The sequence below is a fragment of the Quercus robur genome, chromosome 3 (genome assembly GCF_932294415.1).
Source record: "Quercus robur chromosome 3, dhQueRobu3.1, whole genome shotgun sequence".
Taxonomy (NCBI): domain Eukaryota; kingdom Viridiplantae; phylum Streptophyta; class Magnoliopsida; order Fagales; family Fagaceae; genus Quercus; species Quercus robur.
In genome coordinates this window covers 29,027,703-29,040,353 of record NC_065536.1, presented here as the reverse complement: position 1 = coordinate 29,040,353, position 12,651 = coordinate 29,027,703, and the positions used below count along the sequence as shown (strand labels likewise).

The window sequence follows — 12,651 nt, the reverse complement described above, 5'->3', positions numbered from 1 at the left end:
GGGCATGAATCTTGACATATGAGTCGTCTGATATAATGTGCCAAGATATTGTCAAGCATATGCTCAAATAGTATCAAGCTTGATTGACAAGGAGAAATGGATCTGAATGCACCACTAGATGTTGAAGAATAAGAAAATATGACAAGAAACATACATATATAATTTTCCAACAGGAATTGAATCATAATTTATAGCCCCAAAAATCTGCCTGGAGCATTTACATGTAGTTTATCAACAACCATATACCAATAACAATAAGCAAGGATAAATAGTAATTAAACAAGCAAATTTCTTTCTCAATCCAAGATCAATTCATGACTCAACTAACGCTCCAATCCCAACATGTCTCAAGCTATTATGTTACTCAGTTGATCCTTCTTGATCTGGATAAGCTTGTCAAAGACACACCATGGAAAACTGAGGAAATGAGCTCTATTCACTCCCTCATTGCAGCAACCCCAATAGCTATAGTGATATGTCACTTGGTACCAAGCCGATGCTTTTGCTTTTGCGTTGACAATATCAGTTTCAGAATCTGATCCACTTCCCTTGAGGAACCAGCTCCCAGCTTCCTTTCTTAGTGCCATTACAGAATAATTAATTTGTTCCAGATCCCTCCTCTTATCAAAAGATTTTGAAATTGCCAATATGTTTCCACTAAGTATTTCAGCTTCAGTTTCAATCCCATAGTAATCCATCAAACTCCCCAGCTTGTGATCATACTCCCTTCTGTAATAGAAAGCATCACTGATGTAGTCCTTGAAGCCGTCTACTTCCATGTCAGGATCATAACACTGCTTTGCTACTTCTAAGGTAAAGGGTGTCACAGGGCTCATGTGCGATGCAAGGTCTTTCACCTCTCGAAAAAGCTTTCCTATCACACGTTCTGATTTGTAGGTGCGTTTATCAAACTTTTCCATGAAATCTGGATATACCTTAACACGCAGATAATAGGGTATTTCGGCAACAATGCCACTCTTTGGGAAGTCAACCGCAATTGAGTGTAGTTTTGCAAGCTTAATACATTTAGAACTCATTGCCCTACGGGGCTCACTATCTGCAAAGACAATGTGGGCATTATCGATGATTCCTAGACGGTCGTTGAGTATGTAGTCAGCGAAATACTCTTGAACTTCCTGTAGCACAAAGGTGGCATGCTTTGTAAGGTCTAGAAGGATGTTGTTCAAATGGAATGGAAAATATGAGGAATCAATGCAATCTTTAAATGCGTTAGTGTCGAATGTGTGCTGCATTACTACCTAGAAGAGAGAATTAATACCATTAAGTATGACTCACTCCAGCCTAGATTTCTCTATCACTCAAAATGTCAGGAAGAACAAATGGAATGACCAAAAGGCCTGGGATTTCTAGATTTGATCAAGATAAGGAAATTCATGCTTAGAATTTCCAGATTCCAAACTAATTCCCGGATAGCAAGACAGAGCCTTTAACAAAATTAAACATATTTGTTGCAGACTTTTCTCAATGATCCTTAATATCCAAAAAAGTGTTTCGATCAAGCATTTGTGATATGTGCCTAGCTTATTCTTTTGTGCTCATTAAGTGGTCATTTGTGAATAATGTTTTTGTTACTTTCGATGTAGGTTTCGGCCCTTCCTGTTTTGAGCTTATCTTTAACAACTTGAATGTTTTTCTTAGCGGTGAATAATTGAGTATTTTATTTGGCGAAGAAAAGAATAAATGAATATTTAATAAAACACCCGTGGTTTCTCTTCAACTTCTACATCAGGAATATTTTCAACTTCATGCCTACTAATGCTCACTGTTTCTCTTGAAGAGCTGAAAGATTGACTCAATCTGGCAGCATATTTTGCCACATTCCTAATCTCACAAAAATCACCCATCCACTCTCTGATATCTGCTGCAGTCAGGCCAGTTCTTGAAGCAAACATCCAAACAGAATTTTCTCGTAATTGATTGTTTGAATAGGCAAGAAACTCGAACTTCTTACCACCAATAACTATAACATTTCGTAAAATGGACAGTATCCTATCATAAATGCCAATTTGCCTCTCCCCATTTGCCGAAGATGCACACGATGATAAAACTGTTGCGTGTAGTTTATCCAAGTTGTCCTCAACAAACGAAACACGAAGAAAGTTATCAATATCCTCAGGATAGTTGCGTAACACACGATTGGAGAGGTTCACCTCAGGACCACAGACATACACGTTAGATGGAGTTACTTGAACCCTGTTTACATATACCAACCCATCATTTAAAGATGTTAGAGATATATATTAGACATATTAGCCCAATATAATAGGTCTAAGCCCAGTCCTGCTTGTACTAGTAGTTTAGGGTTTAGTCGCCTATATATACTCATGTTAGGGTTCATTGTAATACAGGTTATTGTACTACACTCTTATACAATAAAGATGTAACCCTTAAGGGATTCCTCCGTGGATGTTGGCCGTCAAGGTTGAACTACGTAACTCTCATGTTCTCAGTGTTCCTATTCTATGCTTCCTCTTCCGCATCCATACTAGCATTCACAACATAGTATAACACATCACGTTGCTAATAATGTTATTTTAACAAAAGATATAGCAACAGTTTTAAGAAGTCGCCTCGATGTGGCATATTTTCTGTACTGCTCCTTAATCCAGCTTACGGGTTCGTAGCAACATTCTTTCCAATGAGACAGTTTGTCCAAGGCACTTTCTATATACTCAATTGTTATTCTCTTAGGATCGACCAACCGATAAAAATTATCATCAATTGCTTGCCCAGGAAGATAACCATGTTGAATTAAAGAGTTGATCTTAAACAAGATTTTTTAAGGCAAGTCAAAGCCTTCGGGTGGATTCAAAGTAGGGACTAGTCCTAAACTGCAAGAGAGAGCAATACCTTACTTCAGAACAAAAGGGCCCTCATTTTCCTTATATGAGACAAAATCTCCATGAAATTTTGGTGGCTGGCCCTCCTGTGGGAGCTCCAAACATAGAGTAGAAGATTGGCCAATGCAGGACAACGGAGTGAAATCAACTTCTCGGACCCAATGACGAGTATGGTCTTGCAAATAAATCCGAGGAGCTCCAAGTAACTAACAATGCAAAGAAAAATTCATTAAGACAAGAAAAAAGAATTCAATTTCCAATATCACATAAATCTATATATGCAGGTTCAACCTATATAAAAGAAGATAAGGGGCTCTACCAATAACATTGACAGGCATTATTTCAAAAGTAATGAAGTTAAGAATTCTTGACTTGAAAATGTAAATAAGTATATTTTTGCGATACCCTGGATTGATTGGATATTGAATTGAATTCGTTGAGTGTGTGCTGATTGGGTCTAAGTCTACATCGAGTATATACTAGGTCAACCTAAGCTTTATAAACAACTATGAGGTCTCAACTATTACCTGACTATACCTTTTGAGGTATAGTACAATTTATTTCATCTTTTGGTATTAGCTTAAAAAAAAAAAAAAAAAAAAAAAGCTAGCGGTTATCTCTGATCACTAAGTGATACTAGATTCTACTTTATGGGGGAAAGAACAGGGGTGAGTTATATATATCTTCATATCTTGAGTGGGTAGAGAAAGGATCATGAGCCCATGGTATATAAATCAAAAGAGAAGGGTTGGTAGTCAGATTTGTGTCGTGGATGCCCTTTGATGTTGTGATGTGGTGACCTCCACTTTATGAAGTCAGCTAACACTAGAGCCACGGGGTAGGGTGTCCAACCAACCAATATTAAGCTGTGGAATGTGAGACATATATAGCTGGGATGGGATCTTTGTATTTAGGCAAAAGGGAAGAGAGATGTCAAACAAATAAAATGAATATCCTTTTGGTTTTATCTTAAAATTCATGGAAGAGTTCTCAAGAAGTCCATTTCAAGATATGGAGACACAGCAAGCATTAGCTTTTCCTCTAATCTTCTTAGTCAATGTTGTAATGTGAAATAATAATAATAATAATAATAATAATAAAACCAAGGTGAAAATAAGAGCCCACTTGCCTTGTGGAAATCATTTTCTTAAAGTAGCACAACCACTAGACCTTAAGACTACACGAAAATTATAGCAAATCAAAGAGGAATAACAAGAAACCCTTGGACAGGTTGTGTAATAGGTAAATCACAAACACACCATGCTCTAGAGTGGGATTGAACTATCCAACTAGAAGGCAATCATAAAAAGCTTTTGTTTCCCCCTTACAAAGTGCATTCAAAAGGTGTAAAATGTAGTTCTCTATTAGTCTATTATGTAAAAAGTAATCACACTGGAACCTTAATCTTAGTTTCCCTAATTCTACTTCTCAAGAAATATTTATATTACTAACACATAACAATATGGAGTTCCGACATCTGAAAAGGGAGCCAATAATGCTTTCATAACCAAAATTTTGTTGAAAATTGAAACTTTCACCAACCATTCTTCTCCAACCCATCAATAGGATGATAAGTACGACTAATTGCGAAAAACCTTAAAGTAAGACATGAATAGCTGAGCATGAATGCTTACACATGCTAAGAAGCCTAAATTAGGTCCTTTTAACTCCCATTGTAAGGATATACAACACTTGTTTCCAAGGAAGACCAAATTTCAGTATTCACTAGTGGCTCTACACCATTTACTACCACATTCTTGATCAACAAGAGATAGGTTGAATAATATAAGGAGTTCTTTCCCATTTTATATAGCTAGTAGTTTGCCTTATTCCTTAAATCCAGATGGAACACTTCAGAAAGTAATTACGAACTGTAGTTACAAGTTAAAGGTGCCATATGCTAAAATATGATTAGTAGACTCAATACATGTTAACACACACACAACTCACTATTACAAGCAACAACCATAATTAAGGGATAAATATGATTACTAACTCTATGCGTGTCTGCAAAACTATGAACACACCCACACATTGCGATGTGCTAAGCCATTTCCTACTTTATTAAAATTTTCCAAATTAGAACTATCACCCATGTCAATTTATTCCTCATAGCTTTGCAAAGGAAATAACAACAAGAAGAATTATTTGTTTGAATGTTAACTAAAAAAAGCATGGAGAGCAGCAAATTATGAAAATTTATAATTAATGTTTTTGAAAGTTCGAATAGTGTAAAAACACCCTTGAACGTTTAGACCCCCAATTTACAAATTAACCAATTCAAGCTTTATGTCAAACAACTAGTGTGCAGAAAATAAACAAAAGCTATAAAACAGAATTGGTAAACAATCTAAGCCAAATTAAAATCACAACCCACAGCAGATAATAAAAGGCATAGATAAAAGGGAAGGAAAATGCAAACACAAAGACAGCACGCGATGTGTTATCGAAGAGGAAATCGAAGCCCTCGGCGTAAAACCTCTCCGCCGCCCTCCAAGCTTCTTGCTCCAATGAGATTGCGCTGAACCTATTTCTTTTCTAGCTTCCCGGATTCCGCTACTTGACCATAGCATCAATAAATGTAGATTGGTTCCTTCCTAACTGCTTCCCAGAACACCAAACAGCCCTCTTACAGTAATGAAGATGGTGAGAACAAGGTTTTGGTAAAATGCCTCTCAAGGGTTTGACAATGGAGAGGAAGAGAGTTGAGGAATTTAAAGAGACTCTTATGTAAAGATTGTAGATGAATCAATCTTGTTTTACTCTAAGGTTTCTCTCTCAAAATTCTCTCTGGAAGCTCTCTTTCATTTGTGGGTATGAGGGGTATTTATACTGGGGTGAGAAGAGAATGTGAAACGTCAGGTTTTTCAAAACAGGGGTGGCTCGCGGCTTGGCCTCGCGACTTGACTGAGTCGCGAGATCCAATCGCTAGATAACCGTATGGCCAGTTGTCCTATTTTGTCCTGTAGTGCTCCAGCTAGCATGACTGTTCACCTTCTGGCATGCTTGGCACGTGTGCTGCATCTGGCGGCTTGAAGTCGTGAGTCACCCGCAAGATCCAGCCGTGAGACTTTGTTTTCTTGCACACTCTTGAGCATTCAACACTCTATCTCACTCACTACCCTTACAACAAACCCACCTAAATACAAGATTACTAAATGCTGAAATACAAGCAAATTTGGCACGGAATAAAGCCAACAAAATGGTTGATTAAATTCAACCTTACAGTTTTAACCAGCTAACCTGAATGAGAAGAAACTTTTTAGCTTGACCACGTGGATGATGGAGCTCAATCTTCCAAATGTTCTCATAAGAGAATTCAAGCTTGTAATCTTCAGAAAGATCGGAGAAATAGAAGTACAAATTTCTCATTTTCGAGTCAAATCTGACAAAAACATTTTCCTGTTTCCAGAGCACAGAAAAAGCTTCCCTTGAAGTCTGATATCCAAAGTGCAATGCTATTATCTATGGTATATTATCTAGAGCACAGCAACAGGTGTTGATTATCCACGAAGACTATGATTTCTGAAATTCTACAAATTGACTATCATTAGAACCACATTTTTAATTAAGGTATTCAATGAAAAAAGTTCAAAAACTATTAATCATAGTAAAAAATTAGACAGCCTTACAATGTAAATAATTTGAACAAAAACAAATAAAAGGAAAATTGAAAGGGGTTCAAATATCCCCATTCCATTTTTTTCCGAGTCTTTAAATATATATATGTCCTCACCGGTTATATCACTGTCTAGGAATGGTTTACAGTAGTTCCAAATACTTAGATGCATTTAGTCATTCCATGGATTGGTTTTGTTAACGTGTATTAGGGTATGTGGGCTTTAGGCCCACCTTGTTTACTTGTATAGCACACTTACTTGTACTGCACACTCTGCCTCCTATATAAAGGCACTTATGTATATTCTATTACTTGAGAAATGCAATACAATCATTCAGTATTTCTAACATGGTATCAGAGCCATTGCTCTAATTTTCTTGTATCTTGCAGTCCTGTCTTCGTTGGTATTTTCCGCTGCCTCGACTTCATCGGTCAGTAAAACTTTTCCGTGCCCTCTCCTGACTGTTCCACCGCCGTCAGAGGTGCAAAGGTTGAATCTTCACCGCCAGAAGCTCGATCACCGCCACCAAGATCACTGCTTCCGTCGGATCTTCCACACCAGATCTCCGATTAAGACATAAGACCTATCACCGGGTAGATCTTAAACTGATCTACACAAATCCGCCGGAATCATCATCAGCTGACCATTCACGCGCTTCCACGCGCCGGTCAAAGATTCCGCCGCTTGTTCACGCGCCTCACGCACCATCAGTATTGCTCCGATAAACTCACCGCCGCCTTCAACGTAATTGTCTTTCTCCGATCTACATAACCGGAGAAAAATCGGCCTCATCGGACTCACCACGCGCCCTCACGCGCCAACCAAAGTTCCGACGAGGATTGACTCACGCACTCCACACGCCACTGTGCGCCTGCTAACGTCATCGCTGACATCATCATCCACGTCAGCCCTAGCTGAGGTCTTTAGCTTACGTCATCCTGCTGACGTCATCATAGTGGTTGACCATTGACCGTTGACTTTGACTTTGACCGTTGACTTTTTCTCAGAGTTGACTTTTTGCAATCCAGGTGCTCCTTACCCAATTTTTCACGTAGATTTCATTTTTGCAATCCATTTCTATATATTTTGCTTCTAAATGAAAAATAAGGACAGGTATTCTTCTTGTTACAATAATCGTCGCCGACAATCCATCAAACGTTTTTGCAATTTTTGCAAACGTTTTAGCCACAATATTGAGACTTGCTATCATCGCAACAAATCAGCTGTGTCAATTTCTGCTGCTACTGTTGCTAACACTGAGAGTGTCCAACCAATGGCTCCCATCTCTGCACAGTCTAAGTCTTCAGGACGCACTTTCACCATGTCCACAGATGACCTTAAAAATATCATCGCCAATGTCATTCGTATGGTTGGTAATGCATCTTATTCCTCTTCTCTCTCAGCTTTATCTGGTATGTCTCCTTCCTCTTGGCTTATGGATTCTGCTTGTTGCAATCACATGACTCCTCACTCGTCCTTATTTTCTGAACTTAAACCTGCACCACACCCTCTTAATATTCACACAGCAAATGGTTCCACTATGTCTGGTCATAATATAGGTTCCATTTCGACCTCCAATCTCTCGGTTCCTGGTGTCTTTAATGTTCCTGACCTTTCTTACAATTTATTTTCTGTGGGACAATTAGCTGAGTTAGGTTATCGCATTATCTTTGATTATTCTGGGTGTTTTGTGCAGGATCCAAGGACGGGACAGGAGCTTGGGACCGGTCCCAGGATTGGGCGTATGTTTCTCGTGGACAACTTTCGTCTTCCACATGTTGCTCATGTTTCTGTTGTTGTAGCTGCTGCTGTTTCTTCTACTCCTTCCCTTGCACTTTGACATGCTCGACTTGGTGACGCATCTTCCTCTCGAGTACAACAATTAGCTTCTAGAGGTTTGTTAGGTTCAGTGTCTACAGAAAATTTTGATTGTGTCTCATGTCAGTTAGGAAAACAACCAGCATTGCCTTTCAATACTAGTGAATCAATATCCATTGATATCTTTGACCTTATTCATTCTGATGTTTGGGGGCCTTCCTCTGTCTCTAGTATTGGTGGGTCTTAATATTTTGTTGTCTTTGTTGATGATTACTCTCGCTATAGCTGGATTTTTAATATGAAATATCGTTCTGAGTTATTGCAAGTATATTCTAATTTTGCAAAAATGGTTAAAACTCAATTTTCCAAACGTATCAAAATTTTTTGATCTGATAATGCTCTTAAGTACACTCAATATGCTTTCCAAGCTATTTTACATTCCTATTGCACTGTTCATCAACTAACTTGTCCAGGTACCTCTCAACAAAATGGTAGAGCCGAACGAAAACTTTGTCATATTCTTGACACTGTTCATGCTCTTCTTCTCTCTGCCAAAGTTCTTGCTCCTTTTTGGGGTGAAGCTGTCATTCATGCTATTAATCGCATTCCAAGTCCTGTTATTCAAAATCAAACTCCATATGAGCGCCTTTTTGGGTCACCTCCAGACTATCACCACCTTCGCTCCTTCGGTTCTGCTTGTTTCGTTCTTCTTCAGCCACATGAGCATAACAAACTTGAGCCTCGGTCAAGGCTTTGTTGTTTTCTTGGCTACGGTGAAACTCAAAAGGGGTATCGATGTTATGATCCTGTCTCTCATCGTCTTCGTATCTCCCGCAATGTTGTCTTTTGGGAACATTGCTCCTTTGTCGAGCTCTCTCACTTCCGTGCCTCCCTATCTTTCTCCTCTATTTTAGATCTTTTTCCAGATGAGGCACATATTCCTTCTGTAACTACTCCTGATCCTTCTGTAGTTGCTTCTGATCCTCCTATAGACTTCTCTGTCCAACCACCAGATACCTTTGATCCCTTTCCTAGTTCACCTTTTAATGAACAAGTGGAAGATGCACAGGTTGAAGACGAGCTACCCAACCCTAAGCTTGGGTCCCCAGCTCCTGCTCCATCTGAAGATCTTGCACAAGACATTCCACCTCGTCACTCAACTCGGGTAAGATCCATTCCTACACATTTACTTGATTATCATTGTTACACTGCCCTTGCTACACTGCATGAGCCTCACACCTATCGTGAGGCTTCCACTGACCATTTGTGGCAGATTGCAATGAAAGAGGAACTTAATGCATTATCTAAAAACTATACTTGGGATTTGGTGACTCTCCCCCCTGGGAAATCTGTGGTTGGTTGTAAATGGATTTACAAGATTAAGACTCGCTCTAATGGGTCCATTGAGCGCTACAAAGCTCGTCTTGTTGCAAAAGGTTTTACACAGGAGTATGGGATTGATTATGAAGAGACCTTTGCTCCGGTTGCTCGTATCTCATCTGTTCGAGCTCTCTTAGCTGTTGCTGCTGCCAGAAAATGGGACCTTTTTCAGATGGATGTCAAAAATGCATTCCTTAATGAGGATTTAAGTGAAGAAGTTTATATGCAACCTCCTCCTGGTCTCTCTGTTGAATCAAATAAGGTTTGTTACTTTCGACGTGCTCTTTATGGTCTTAAACAAGCTCCACGAGCTTGATTTGCCAAATTCAGCTCTACCATCTCTCGCTTAGGTTACATGGCCAGTCATTATGATTCTGCCTTATTTCTTCGTCGCACTGACAAAGACACTATTTTACTTCTCCTGTATGTGGATGATATGATCATAACTGGTGATGACCTTAGTGGCATTCAAGAACTCAAGGGTTTTCTCAGTCAGCAGTTTGAGATGAAAGATCTTGGATATCTCAGCTACTTCTTGGGTCTTGAAATCACTCATTCTACAGATGGACTTTATATTACTCAAGCCAAGTATGCCTCTGAACTCTTGTCTCGAGCTGGACTCACTGATAGCAAGACTGTTGACACTCTAGTTGAGCTTAATGCACATCTGACTCCGTCAGGGGGGAAACCGTTGTCTAATCCCTCTCTTTACAGACGCTTGGTTGGCAGCCTAGTTTATCTCACTGTCACTCGTCCAGACATTTCCTATGATGTTCACCAGGTGAGTCAGTATCTGTCTGCTCCACGATCGACTCACTATGCTGCTGTTCTGCGCATTCTTCGATACCTAAAGGGCACTCTCTTCCATGGTATTTTCTACTCTGCTCAATCTCCTCTTGTTCTCCGTGCATTTTCTGATGCTGATTGGGCAGGAAATCCCACTGATCGCAAGTCCACCACTGGTTATTGCTTTCTTCTTAGTTCTTCTCTGATTTCTTGGCGAAGTAAGAAACAAACTCATGTGGCCCGCTCCAGTACTGAAGCAGAATATCGTGCCCTTGCTGATACCACATCTGAGCTCCTTTGGCTACGATGGCTTCTCAAAGACTTAGGTGTATCCACATCCTTTGCTACTCCTCTTTATTGTGACAACCACAGTGTCATTCATATTGCTCACAATGATGTCTTCCATGAACGGACTAAACACATCGAGATCGATTGTCATTTTATCCGTTATCATCTTGTCCATGGTGCTCTCAAGCTGATCTCAGTTTCTTCTAAAGATCAACTTGCAGATATCTTTACCAAGTCACATCCTAAAGGACATCTTCGCACTTTGGTTGACAACCTCAAGTTGGTCTCACATCCACCTTGAGTTTAAGGAGGGCTGTTAACGTGTATTTAGGGTATGTGGGCTTTAGGCCCTCCTTGTTTACTTGTATAGCACACTTACTTGTACTGCACACTCTGCCTCCTATATAAAGGCACTTATGTATATTCTATTACTTGAGAAATACAATACAATCATTCAGTATTTCTAACAGGTTTCAACCAGTAAGACCATTAACCAGGTAGGGAAAGAACTAAAACAAAAATTTAAAACTATATCTGTAAAGCCTATCAACCTAAAATGAAACTGCATAAATATTAACAGCCTAGCCAAGTAATATTGGTTCAAGTTTTACATATCACTGCACCTTACACATGATTTATTATCATTTACTAATAAAAGAGAACCTACAAAACTAAATCAAAGAGACTACGTAGATATCTTTCAAAACCAAAAAAGAATAATAATAATAAATGGAGCCCAAAAAAAATAAACAGGAAATTTGAAAACTACTTAAAAAAAAAAAAAAAAAACAAAAACAAAAAAACAAAACTCTTCTTTCATGTGCATTTGAGAGTGAAAATCAAATATCAAATTTAGCTGACTGTCATGCTCAAAAACGCAAAGGTTGCAACATTGATGCAATCAAATCATCGAAACCATTTTCAAAATTTCAACACATGTACTAGGCAAATATTCAATGCATATTAATGTACTTCAAAGAAATTAAATCTCGAAGAAATACTAATTCTTCAACCAGGATGATCATAGGCTTCAAATTCTTGTTTTTCTTGACATTCTTCAACCATATATATGAAAGTGTGATTAAGAGAAATGGAAGTGAATGATTGAAAGTACGCAAGAGAGTCTCACCTTAAAAGCTAAGCAAAGAGAGAAGTAGAGAAAATGTGTCGCAGTGAAAGAAGTAAGGCTCATGATCGAACTATATATAGACAGAGTAGAGTGCAGTGTGGCGCCAAGATAACTGTCATGATTCCCTGCTTCGCAGGGATTATTGTATATGAATTACTTCTGCTGATATGTGAAGCTGACGTAGACATTTTCTGAGGTAATTGACATGTGGCGGCGTTCGATTGCTTTTCCAAGGAACATGGTCAAAAGCTATGATGTCCGTCTTTTTTTTTCTTGTCACAAATTTCATCATCAGATTCCTCAAAGAATCCCAGTCACTTGGTCTCTAAGCCGTTGACGAGGAAGGATCTAGTGTGAGAGTTACAGAAACTTCACACACCTCCAAGCCAAAGATTTGAGAACATGTCAGCAAAGTTAAGTACACGTACCACTTTGTAGCATTATGAGGTGGCAGTAAATGATTGGTAGCATTGCTTATTCTTAACACACTACTATGAGCATTATGTATTTCGGCATAATTGTGCTAATGGCCAGTATTAGTAAGGACCAAAAAATCATTTCCTTATTAACTTTTTTATATAGTTGTTGCACTTATTACTTGTTCTTACCACTTCTAATGCAACTATGGAATGAGTATTTTTAACTATGAATATTATCAAAATTAAGTTTCGCAATAAAAAAATAGAAGATAATTTTCTAACAAACTCTTTGATTTTGATTTTGTACATTGAAAATGAAATAGCTGTAAAATTTAATACATAATTAATCA

General features: G+C 38.6%; 1 pseudogene; it reads right to left on the bottom strand.

The window, feature by feature from the left end:
• Nucleotides 1-347: 347 nt before the first annotated feature.
• On the bottom strand, nucleotides 348-7,843 carry LOC126719487 (RNA-dependent RNA polymerase 1-like; annotated as a pseudogene).
• Nucleotides 7,844-12,651: the final 4,808 nt, after the last annotated feature.